Raw genomic sequence first — 11,850 nt, 5'->3', positions numbered from 1 at the left:
AGGCTGGCCTCAAAACTCACGAGAATCCTCCATCTCAGCCCCATTGAGTGCTGGGATTACAGGAGTGCACCACCACATCTGGGTGTGTGATTCAATTTATAGGAAATGCCCAGAAGTGCAAATCCAGAGACAGAAAGTAGACGAGGGGCTGCTGGGGATTGTGGGAACAGCTGGGTACAGGATTTCTTTGGGGAGTAATGAAAATGTTCTAAAGTTGATTGTGTAGTCACTGCATATCCCTGTGAAAATACTAAAAGCCACTGCCTGTAAATTTCAAATAAGTGAATTGTAGGGCAAATGAATTACATCTCAGTAAAGCCCTGATATAAAAAGCTATAATTTTGGAAGAACGCAGACAGATGGTGCTAGATTCATAAATGGAATACTGCTCTCCAATAAAAGCTACTGATGTGTGCCACTCCGTACGTGACTCACAACCCGGCTGCCATGACATCACACTCACAGACGCTCTGCGTGCGTCGCTACCGTGGAAGAGAAAGCAGCAGCACCATCCGAACTGCACAAAGCCCTTGGCCGCCGACATCCAAACCACCTCGGCTTTCCCAATTGCTGCCGTGCGCCTGAGCATGTTTGCACTCAGAGCTGGACTCACCCGGCTCCCTGCCTTGGCTTGGGCTAACCTGTCTCAGAGTCTGTTACCAACTCTCCTTATTTCACATCATTTATTTTGTTGGGAGGCGCCCACAAACTCCACATCCTGCAAGGTGCACCCAAGGAGTGCTGAGCTACTTCCCCGGCCTCCCCATCCCCAGGTCCCTCGGAGTTGCCAGGTTGGCCTGTAGCAGGGGGTCCCTGGGAGCCCCCTTCTGAGCTGTCCTCGGATGATAAGCCTCTCTGGCCCTGCACTGGCCCCTTTACTTAGCCCAAGGGGAGCTTCTCTGCAGGCCCACACTCCACCTGTGCAGCCCTGGGAGCCCCTCCCTTCTAGAAACTTCTAGAAACTTCCAGGCAGTCTGTCAGCTGCACATCCAGAGGGAAAATGCCATGTGGGCTGTGGACATTGCAGAGACTTCCCTCGGGAGATGGTGAAGCTTCTGACCTGAGAACAAAGCTAGGGCTCCCAATGTGGCAGATCCTCCCTAATCATTCACATCATCCAACAATTCTTTGCAAATCCCCCACCATACCCCAGGCACCTCTCTCAGCCTGGCCATCAGCACTTGGCAGGGACTGGACACAGGCCCTGTCCCCTTGGGGCTCCCATGCTGGTGATAGGAGAGGGACAGGAGCTGGGGACACCAAACACCTCAGCTACAGTAAGGTCCAGATGGAGCAGGATGTCAGGAAAGGCTTCTGTGATCAGGCAGAAAATCCTGCAGGCCTTGGGACAAGGGTGCCCTGGGCTGCCACGCCATGGGTACCAAGCTGGAGACAGTGCAGCTTTCCATGTCTGAGCAACGTCAGGGTGAGGCTGGGAGGGGGGAGCAGCGCTGGGCAGAGCCAAAACATCTGAAGATCAGAAGAGCCCCAAAGCTTTTCCACTCCTGTGGTGCCTGGCCTGGATGGGACGCGGTCTCCCCAGGGCCGTCCGATGGACACTAACACGGACTCTCCAAAGGCCTGGGCTTCCTCACAGTGTAGCAGCCAGCAAGGAGCAGGGCTCACACATACAGCTCTGTCACCCCAAGAGCAAGTGCTCAGAAAGCTGGGTACAGACCACACGGAGCCACACAGCGTCACTTCTGCCCTACTTAGGAAGGCAGTCACAGACCCTCCGAGGTGCAAGGGGAGGGACACATAACCCCATCTCTCCCTGGGAAGAGCACTAAAGATCTCTCAACTACATTTTCAAATTTCAGTTCTCCAGGCTGATTTACATATTTTAATCATTAAATCTGATTGGATCCCAGGTTTGGAAACTGAAGCTACAGATCATTCATCAGAGACTCTGGACCAGGACCTGAGATGGACAGACATCTGTGGCAGGGTTCCAAGATGCCAGGCCCCTTTGAAGAGTCATGGATCTTTCCTGGCATTTTATTTTTAAAGACAGGGTCTCCCTCTGTAGTTCAGATGGGCCCTGAACCCACAGTGATCTTTCTGTCTCACCCTCCTGAGAGCTGGATTGCAGATATGTGTCAGCACGCTTGGCTTCTGGGCTTTTTCTTACAACCAAAAGCTTCATGGTTTTCTCACAGATCCCTTCAAATTTTCTCTTGCCTACTTTCTTCCATAGCTATTCCTGTGGTATTTTCAATACTGTTTTGGCAGAGCTGGGATGGAACCAGGACGTGACATGTGCTGAGCAAGCGCTCGTCCACTGAGCTGCATCCCCGGCCCTCTGCTCACTCCCTGCACCGCTCTTTACCATTTGATCAAGTGGGATTTAGCACCTCACACCCAGTCTGCAATTAACCTCATGCATTCTTGCCATTAATGAGAACCTGACCCCTTTATATTTGACATTTTCTCCACAGTTCTGCTTTTTCTAGAATGTCATATAAATTGGAATCATACAAAGTCCTTTTATAGCCTTCTCGGATCGGTTCTCTTCACTTAGCAATGTACATTTAAATTTCCTCCTGTCTATTTGTGACTCGACGGCTCCCTTATTTTTTATCACTGTGTGGCACTCAGGTCTGGATGCACTTAGCCACATCATCCACCACTTCCTGAAGCGCACTCTGGTTGCCTCCAGGTTGAGTGGCCGTGAATGACGCTGCTATTTCAGCTGGCCTGAGCTCAGTCGTGCGTGCTCAGTGACGGGCATGCTTGCAGAGAGGAGAACTTAGCCGAGCTGTCATTGTGCAAACTTCACAGCGTGTACTCAAAGTGAGGCAGCTGTGATGTCACAGGAAACATAATCTTTGGGGGCTACTGTCATATATGGCAGCCAGTGTAAGCCAAAATGTCATGACGCAGCCCTTGGCTGTAACTGCCGAGGACAAGGATGCTGTGCTTTAGGAAGATCAAGGTTCTCGTGAATATGCTGTTTTGTGGCCCAGTCTCCCTTGAGCACCTTCCACTGAAAGCTGCTTTGTTTACACTGTTCTTGGGTCCGTGCCTGGCCAGCCCCCATCCTCTCCCAAAAAGTCTACTCTAAATCAGGCGAGAGAAGCTGCTGAGTCTGTCTCAGTGCCAGGCAGGCAGCAGGGCCATGGCTGGGCCTCACGGGGGCAGGAAGAGGTGACTTCACACATTCTGTATCTCAGCACAGCACCTGTAATCCCAGAACTTTGGGAGGCTGAGGTAGAAAGATTGCAAGTTTGAGACATGCCTGGGCAACTAAGCAAGACCTATGCAAAACAAAAAGTGGGAATGTAGCTTAGTACAAAGGCCCTGAGTTCAAGCCCCAGTGCTGGAGGGACAGACAGGCAGATAGAAACAAAGACAGAGGGAAGCAGAGACAGACACAGAGAGAGGAAAACAGAAAAAAACTTAATTCCTAGGCTGAAAGTTCTTATACACACACCCATACACACACACAAGCAGACCCCATGAGGTCCATTTCCAAATGGGAAAGACTAGCCCTGGAAGTGGTCTGATCGGTCTTTGGCCATTTGTTTTAACTTCAGAAGAGTCCTGAGGACCGTGCTGAGTATGGCTACCAGCACAGAGGACTTCAGGGGACCAGAGCCCACGCGTGATGTTTAGGACCGTTACCACCTTTGGTCCACAGAAACAATAGGAAGTTCCACACAGTGTCCCGTGTCCTCTCTTCTCACGTTTGGTCCTAGTGGACCATGTCACTTCACTTTCCCAGGGCAGGAGTGGACCACACATGTATTATCCGGTCCCCAGTTTTGACCCAGGATCTGTGTATGATTGTCCAACTGTGTTCCTCAGGCCAGGCACTCTCCTCCGGGCCCCTAATCCCCTCCTCTATCAAGTGAGGGGCAGTGCAAGGGCTTCTGTTGAGATCTCCAAGTGGGGATCTAACCCAGCCTTTTACTCAGATGTCACATGCAGTCACTTAACAGCCCTATGGGGAGAGATCATTAACGTTCTCATTTACCAGCTTAGGGACTTTCACGGGGTCATCTGCTGTCACATACCCAGGAAAGCACAGAATATTTATACAAGGTCACATCCCCAGGGCCTGAGAATAGCAGTTGGAACTCGGAGATTCATGCTTCTTTCTTTTTCTGTCTCTTCTTTTTCTTTTTCTTCTTTTTTGACAAGGTTTTCTTACGTAGTTCAATCTGCCTTTGAATTCACTATGTAGCCCAGGCCGGCCTCAAACTGGCGGTGATCCACCTGCCTCAGCCTCCTAGGTACTGAAATTACAAGCATGCACCACCACACCCAATGGAAGCTCACATTCCTAATAAGAATAAAATGTGGTAGATTTTTATAAAGTACCTGGTGTACAATAAGCACATGACCAATTAAATGTCAGTCTCTCTCTAGAACATCTCTTCCCTTTTCTCTCCCTTCTCTTCCTCTGGCTGCTCATGTTTTAACACGCGCCAGCACTTTAGAAGCACCCCTTGGGAGGGGTCCCTGACGCCCAGCGAGCCTGGGTACTGGCCAGAACTGCCTCTCAGAAAGTCAAAGCAGCCTCTTAAGGAAATGCAAATCAAAAGTAGGGAGATATCATCTCACCCAGGTCAGGACTATGATGAAAAAGACTAAAGGTAAGGGCTGGCAAGGGGGTGAGAAAGGGATCCTCACCCACTGCTGCCAGGAAGCAGCAGGTGGGGCCTGCCCCCAAAATCATCAACGGGACTGCATGGGAAACAGCAGCCGTCCCTGGGCAACTCGGAGGGAGGGAGAGTGGCAAGTGGGGGAGGCATCTGCTCGCTTGATACGGTTTGATGTGAAGGTCTCCAGTGGCGCCCAAGATGGCACAAGGGAAGATAGTGATGCCCGCAGGAGGCAGGGCCCACTGGGCGGCTCCCAGGGCATAGGGCCAGCCCCGGAAGTGCCCTGAGGTCCCGCCCTTCCGCTTCGGCTCCCAGGCTCTGGTTCACAGAATCAGCCTCCGTGCGCGTGCGCTCAGGTCCTCTCTTACAGTTCCGGGAGAGCTGACTATGACAGCTTTGGAACGTGGTTATTCGGCCCATCACCCTAGGAATGTCACCCTGTGGCCCACATTTGTGGCTTTATTGCTGGGCAGGCAAAATTTCTTTAAAAAGACAGCACTCATACTAGAAGGAAAACATGGTAAGTGAAAATTCATCAAAATCAAAAACTTTTCAACAAATGAAGCTAGGAAAAGTGGAAAGCCGCATGCCAAAAATGAATTTAAACCCCTAACTCATACCAGGTACCCCAAAATAAATAAGCAACTAATTAAAAATGAAGAATTTGACTTTGTGAAAACTTAATAAATATTTTTGTGTGTCAAAGCATGCTGTTCACAAAGCACAAAGATGATCTACAGGATAGGCGAAATTATTTATAAATCATACATCCGAAAAGGATCTAGTACCTAGAGAATATAAGCCACTTTTATAACTCAACCTAAAGAGACAAAGTTGGACATCATTGCCCACACCTGTAGTCACAGCCCTCCGAAAGGCCAAGGCAGGTCGACCATAAGTTTGACCCTGACCTAGGCAGCTTGGTGATTTGGCAAGATGCTGTTTCAAGCTTTAAAAATTTTTAATGGGAATGGGGATGTGCAAAGAACCCAGGGTTCAATCTCTAGTACTGCACACACAAAAGAACAATTAAAAAATAATCGAAGGAACTGACTATACATTTTCCCAAAGACAGAAACACACATGAAAACATGCTTAGCATCATGAGTCATGAGAGAAATGCATATCCAAACCACCATGAGATACTGCTCCCCATTCACTAGGTGACGGGAATCAGACACCAAGAAGGAGAATAACTGGGTCAAACTGAGTCTCTAGAATTTTAGTTTTTGAGACGTTACCACACTGATTTCCAGTGTCTCACCAGTCTATACTCCCACCAACAGTGGAAAAGGGTTTCTTTTTCCCCACAGTGCCTCCAGCATTTGTTATTGGTTGATTTTTTTTGTCTTTTTCCTTTTTATCGGTACCGGGGATCAAACTCACGACTGCCTGCTTGCAAGGCAGGCGGTGATGCTGCTGAGCTAAATCCCCAGCCCCCTGGGTTGATTTCTTGATAGTAGCCATTTTTTCTGGAGTAAGATGGAATCTCAGTGTTGCTTTAATTTGTATCTCTTAAATGACCAGTGAGGTTGAACATTTTTTCATACACTTATTTGTACTTCATCATCTGAGAAGTGTCTTCATTTCAGACGTCCACTCTTGGATTGAGTCTATAAATTTGGGTGGGTGGGGGGTCACCTGGAACCAGAAGAGACCTAGAATAGCAAAGGCAATCCTGAACAACTAAGACAAGACAGGGAACATCACAATCCCTGACTTGAAATTATATAATAAATCTGCTGTGATAAAAAAAACAGCATGGTACTGGCCAAAAAAACCCCAGAATGGAACAGATTACAGATTAGAAGATGCAGAAACAACTGCAGACACACTCAGCCATCTTATCTTTGACAAAGGTACCAAACACATTCACTGGAAGAAGGACAACCTCTTTAACAAATAGTGCTGGAAAAACTGGCTCTACAGGGCCAGAGATTTAGCTCAGCAGGCGTAAGTGTCTACCTGGGAAACACGAGGTCATGAGTTCAATCCCCAGTATACAAAAAAAAAAGTTGGTTCTACACATGCTGAAAATTAAAACTGGACCTGTATCTTTCACCATGCACTAAGCTAAAATCAGAATGGATCAAAGATCTTAATATTAAAACAAGCATTCAATCTGCTGGAAGATAGAGTAGGTAAAAGTCTTGAAGACATTGATGAAGGCAAAGACTATGATCAAAACCCACGTTGTACAGGAACTATCACAAAGAATCAATAACTGGGATCTCACCCTACTGAAAAGCTTTTGCACAGCAAGAGAAACCACCAACAGAGTGAAGAGATAACCCACAATGTCAGAGAAAATGTATGCCAGCAGTTCCCCAAAGGATTACAGAGAACATAAAAAAGCTGAAAAAAATAAGCCCTCCCAGATTTAAAGACCCAACCCAAAAATGGGCATCTGAGATGAACACACACTTCTCAGATGAAGAAATACAAGCAGCAAATAAATATGTGAAGAAGTGTTCAGCCTCACTGGCCATTCGAGAGATGCAAATTAGAACAACACTGAGATTCCAGCTCACCTGAGAAAGAATGGCTACCAACAAGAAATAAATCAGTAACAAATGCTGGAGGGAACGTGGGGAAAAAGGAACCCTCCTCCACGGTTGGTGGGAGTGCACACTGGTGCCACCTCTGTGGAAAGCAGTGAGGAGAGCTCTCAAAAACTAGGAGTAGAGGTCCCATTCAACCCAGTTATTCCCCTTCTGGGTATCTTCCTAAAAGAATTAGAAACATCATACTACAGTGATGCATGTGCACCCATGTTTATAGCAGCACAGTTTATAATATACAGATCAACCTAAATGCTCAACCACTGAGGACTGGATAAAAAAGATGTGGTCTTTTTTTTTTTTTAGACTAGTCAAGTGCAGTAGTGAGAAGGGGGGAAAGAGCAGAACAAGTTCAATCAGATGTGGTCTTTTTATACAGTGGACTACCACTCGGCCATAAAGGATAAAGTGGAGACTTTTATAGGTAACTGGAGAACATACTCATTAGTGAAATAAATAAGACACACACGTGTAAACATATTCTTTCATTAATGTGAGAAGTTGAAAGAAAAAAATGTATGTATGTATATGTATAAAACTAATTAAGATAGTTATCCTACTGATTTCTCTGAGTTCACTGAAGAGAAAGATTTGTGCTGGTGTTGTTTGGACAATTGAATGTAGATGACTTGTGCTCTGCGTGGATGAATTGGGGGTGACAATGTACAATGTATGTACCATTGTTGCCCCCTAATTTGCATGTTTTGACATGTTTGTAAGGGGTTTTTTTTCTTACTTTTGAAATTTGTTTTTTTCATGCGTGGGTTTTTTGTACTGGGAATCAAACTCATGACCTCATACTTGCCAGGCAGGCACTTGTGCTGCTGAGCTAAACCCCTGGCCTTTTTTTCCCCTTACTTTTTATCCTTTAAATGAAATGGATTTGGGAAAAAAAATCAACAAATATTGGATTGTTAGCCAGACATAGAGGCACATGTCTGTAATCTCAACACTCAGAAGGCTGAGGCATGTCAGTTGCTGTGAGTTTAAGGCCAGCCTGGACTACGTAGTGAGTCCAAGCCAACCTGAGCTACATAACAAAACATGATATAGATATAGATGTGGACATGGATATGGATATAGATATATAGGTTGTTTCTCTGGTGTGAGAAACTGAAAGGGTAAATAAGGACCAAAATATATTATAGATATTGGGAGATAGGAAGCAGTTGTTTAAATGGGAAGGGGAACAAGGGAGGGGGCCAGGAGAAAAGAAGGAAAAAAGAGGAGAATAGAAGGAAAAAATGGAAACCAAGCTTTGTGAATAAGGAGAGGGAGAGGGGTTGAGGTAGAGCGGGGATTGGGGAAAGGAAGAAGCAAGGGGTGTCACATACAGCTTCAGATTCCCTGCGATGAATGTTATCATTATGTACATCTAAAATGTGATAAAATTAATTTAAAACAACAACAAAAACAGAAAACAAGCCAGATTGCAGAAAAAGTGGAACCTTCACACACCCCTGGTAGGTGTGCTAAACGATTCAAGGCTGGGAAAACAGTTGTCAATTTCTTTAAAATTTTATCATACAACCTGGTATTCTATTCCTAGGCATTTATCCAAGGGAATGAAACCCCCATGTTCACAAAAAGTCTTTCACAAAAAGTACATGTTGTAGTGTAACGATTACAATACAGGAATGTTTACAGCAACTTTATTCAAAATAATTATGATCTGGAAACAAATGTCTATCAGCACATGAATAGGTAAGATGTGATATAATAAATTTTTAAAATGATGCAGTGTATTTATATAACAAGTACTACTCAGCAGTAAAAAGAAACAAATTACCATACTAGGATGCAGTGGTGTGGGTCTATAATCTCAGCACTAGGGAGGCTGAGACAGGAGGCTCCCTAGCTCAAGGCCATAGAATCCGTCTCTGTCCTGGGATATAGCACAAAGGCACAAGTGCCTGCCTGGCAAGTGCAAGGTCCTGAGTTTGATACCTGGTACCAAAAAAAAAAGAACCTGTCTCAAAAGATAATAACAAGAAAATTGGACAGAAAGAAAGGAACAGGCTGCTGACACAAGGCCATGACACAGACAAATCTCAAAAACATGTTATCGAGGGAAAGAAGTCAGAAGAGGTCCAGAGTACGGTTCAATGATTCATCTGTAATGAAGAAAATCAGGTGAAAAGTCACCTTAGGAGAGTGAGGGGTGGACTGGGAAAGATGTGAGGGAACCTTCTGGAATCAGAGAAATGTCGTCTCCTGATGCCAGTGAGGTCTGCACGTGAAGGCAGTTGCCCTCCGTATCCTCTGTATACCACTGGCCAGCCTGGTACCTTTCAGAGCAGTGAATTCTGCAAAGGACAGAGCTTCCCCTGTAGCCCAGCCACCCCGGCAGGATCAGGCCCTCTTCGGCCTGCGGTGATGTCCCCAGAGCAGTCGGCGTCCTGGCCTCGACCTCAAGGTCTGAGATCGGCAGAGGAGGCCCCAACCCTGAAGGCTGAGGGGGAGCGAGGAGCAGCGGAGGCCCAGGCCCGCTGTTTCCCTGAGGAAGCTGGCCTGCATGGGAGGGGACAGAGAGAGAACAGGGAAGGGACAGGGAGGGAGGATGAGACAAAAGGCCAGTTCCATCTCTAGCGTCTTCCTGCTTTTCAAAGGCCTGTGGACCTGAAGGGCAAGCAGCTTGCTTGGGCCTGGCTTGAAGAGCAGATTTCCCTGATGCTGCTGGAGGGAGCAGGCCTCGGGAGGGGCCGGCTTTCAGCAGAGCGCAGCAGCCAGCCATTTGCCATTGTGCTGGTGGCCTTCAGCCCACCACACTCAGAAGTGGGCAGAAACAAAGGCCCGCAGCCCTAGACTCCGGGACACAGATGTTCAGACCCTAATGATGGCCAGGGCCTGGTAATGGCATGGAACGGCCCTGGGGTGAAGGGAGGGAGGAGGGAGGCTGCCACGGGCAGGGGACTGTCCCCCACAGCCGCTGTCCCCCACGGCTGGCCTCCATGCTGCCCACCGTCTGCAGTGAGGCCTACAGATGCCAAGGCTGGCCCTCAGATAGAGCGGGTTAGGGATTCCTTGAGAGCTAGGGTCTGCAAGGCATCAACAAGGCACGTCACATGAAGAACAGAGTCTGGCATGTTTGGCATTGTTCAAAGAAGGAAGAACGCATGAGCAAAGACAAAAGCAGTGTTACATAACAAAAGAAGGATGCAGAGAGCCGGAGGGGTAACACAGCAGTGTACAGCACTCACCTGCATTCGCTGGGCCTTGGGTTCAATCCCTGAGAAGAGACAGAGACAGAAGAGAACTGAGTTCTAACACTACTGATAAGAAAACAGCTGCATTAAGTTACTGAGAAAAACAAATCTTTTCCATGCTGGGGCTTGAAACCCACTACTCAGCTACATCCCCAACCCTGTTTCCATTTTTTATTTTGAGACAAGGTCTTACTAAGTCACTAAGTTGCCCAGGCTTGATCTAAATTTGTGATCCGCCTGCCTCAGCCTCCCAGAGTGCTGGAATTACAGGTGTGGGGCACCATCCCACCACACCTGCTGCCCAACGAATTTTTAAAAACAGTAATGTGGAGATAAACCCCTCGTCCATATTATCCTGAAGCTGCTGGTTTTGAGGGTACTATAGCAACCGTAACCAAAACAGTGATGATGGGGAGTATTCCATCTGAGTACTCAATCCCCTTTATTCTTTTTTCTTTTGAATGAAGGATGGGGAGAGAGCCTAAGGCACGCTACCCCCGATACATCTCCAGCCCTTTTTTATTTCTTGTTCTAAGGCATAGTCTCACCACATTGCCCAGGCAGGACTCAGAAATCCGATCCTCCTGCTTCAGCCTCCCAAAGTGCTAGAATTGCAGGTGTACACCACCACAGCCAGCTGCTAGTCATAACTTCTAAATGCTGAATATGATTCCATTGTAGATACATTCTATAGCTTTCCAACCAATCACCCACTGCAACCATGTATGTGTTTACTCCTCATGTATTCAAGAATTATGAATCGAGGACCTACCACACAATCAGAGCAGTTGCCAAGTGCCAAGAACACGCGCGGAAACCAGACATTTTGTATTTTGTGTCCCTGTGGAAGAGGCAGACATTTAAGAAAGTAAACAACCAATAAATGCATAATTACAAACTGTGATAAGTACCATGGGGGGCCTCCTATGAACCCCAAATGGTGCAACATTGGAAAATTATCTGAATTATGATAATAATAATAAACATTGCAGGGAATGAAACAAGCAATTAGAAGCTGCAGGAAGAGGGAGAGAGACAGCAAGCTTTGTAAAAAAGGAAATGTAACCAGAGCAGATTTGTTGTAAACAATATTTACATAGTCCTAGAGCGCCAAAGAAACCACAAGATGTTTAAAACGGATAAATAAAAAAAAAATCGCAGCACTTTCAAGTTATTTAGAAAACTGAGTTAAATACAAGGCTCGCTCACCTCCGCGAGGGCTGGGGGTGGGGCAGGGACAGCTGTCGTTCATGTATTTATTCATTCGATCCACATGTATTTACTGAGACTGTTCCCAGGCCTTGTCCTGGGACAAGGAACACAGAAGTCAACGAAACAGCCCAAAACTGCAGTCTAGACTCTAGAAGGGCAGACAGCGGGGAAGAGAATTAGAATCACACGATTTTACAGAGCAACGACAGGGCAGGAAGTAAGAATGGGGTTGAAGGAGGGCCATGATGTCAGTCAGACCGGAAC

At 46.8% G+C, this 11,850-nt stretch overlaps 1 long non-coding RNA gene across 1 annotated transcript; it reads right to left on the bottom strand.

The window, feature by feature from the left end:
* Nucleotides 1-8,803: 8,803 nt before the first annotated feature.
* On the bottom strand, nucleotides 8,804-11,850 carry LOC106028334 (uncharacterized). The gene is made up of 4 exons (XR_001201933.3): nucleotides 11,584-11,850; nucleotides 11,147-11,215; nucleotides 10,369-10,397; nucleotides 8,804-9,115 (listed from the first exon to the last, which is right to left on the bottom strand). It is a non-coding gene; the product is annotated as an uncharacterized LOC106028334 (long non-coding RNA).

The sequence above is a fragment of the Cavia porcellus genome, unplaced genomic scaffold (assembly GCF_034190915.1).
Source record: "Cavia porcellus strain 051 isolate PalLab524CR breed Dunkin Hartley unplaced genomic scaffold, mCavPor4.1 scaffold_1, whole genome shotgun sequence".
NCBI lineage: Eukaryota > Metazoa > Chordata > Mammalia > Rodentia > Caviidae > Cavia > Cavia porcellus.
Note: the sequence above shows the minus strand (reverse complement) of the source record. Positions and strands in the feature narration are given on the sequence as shown.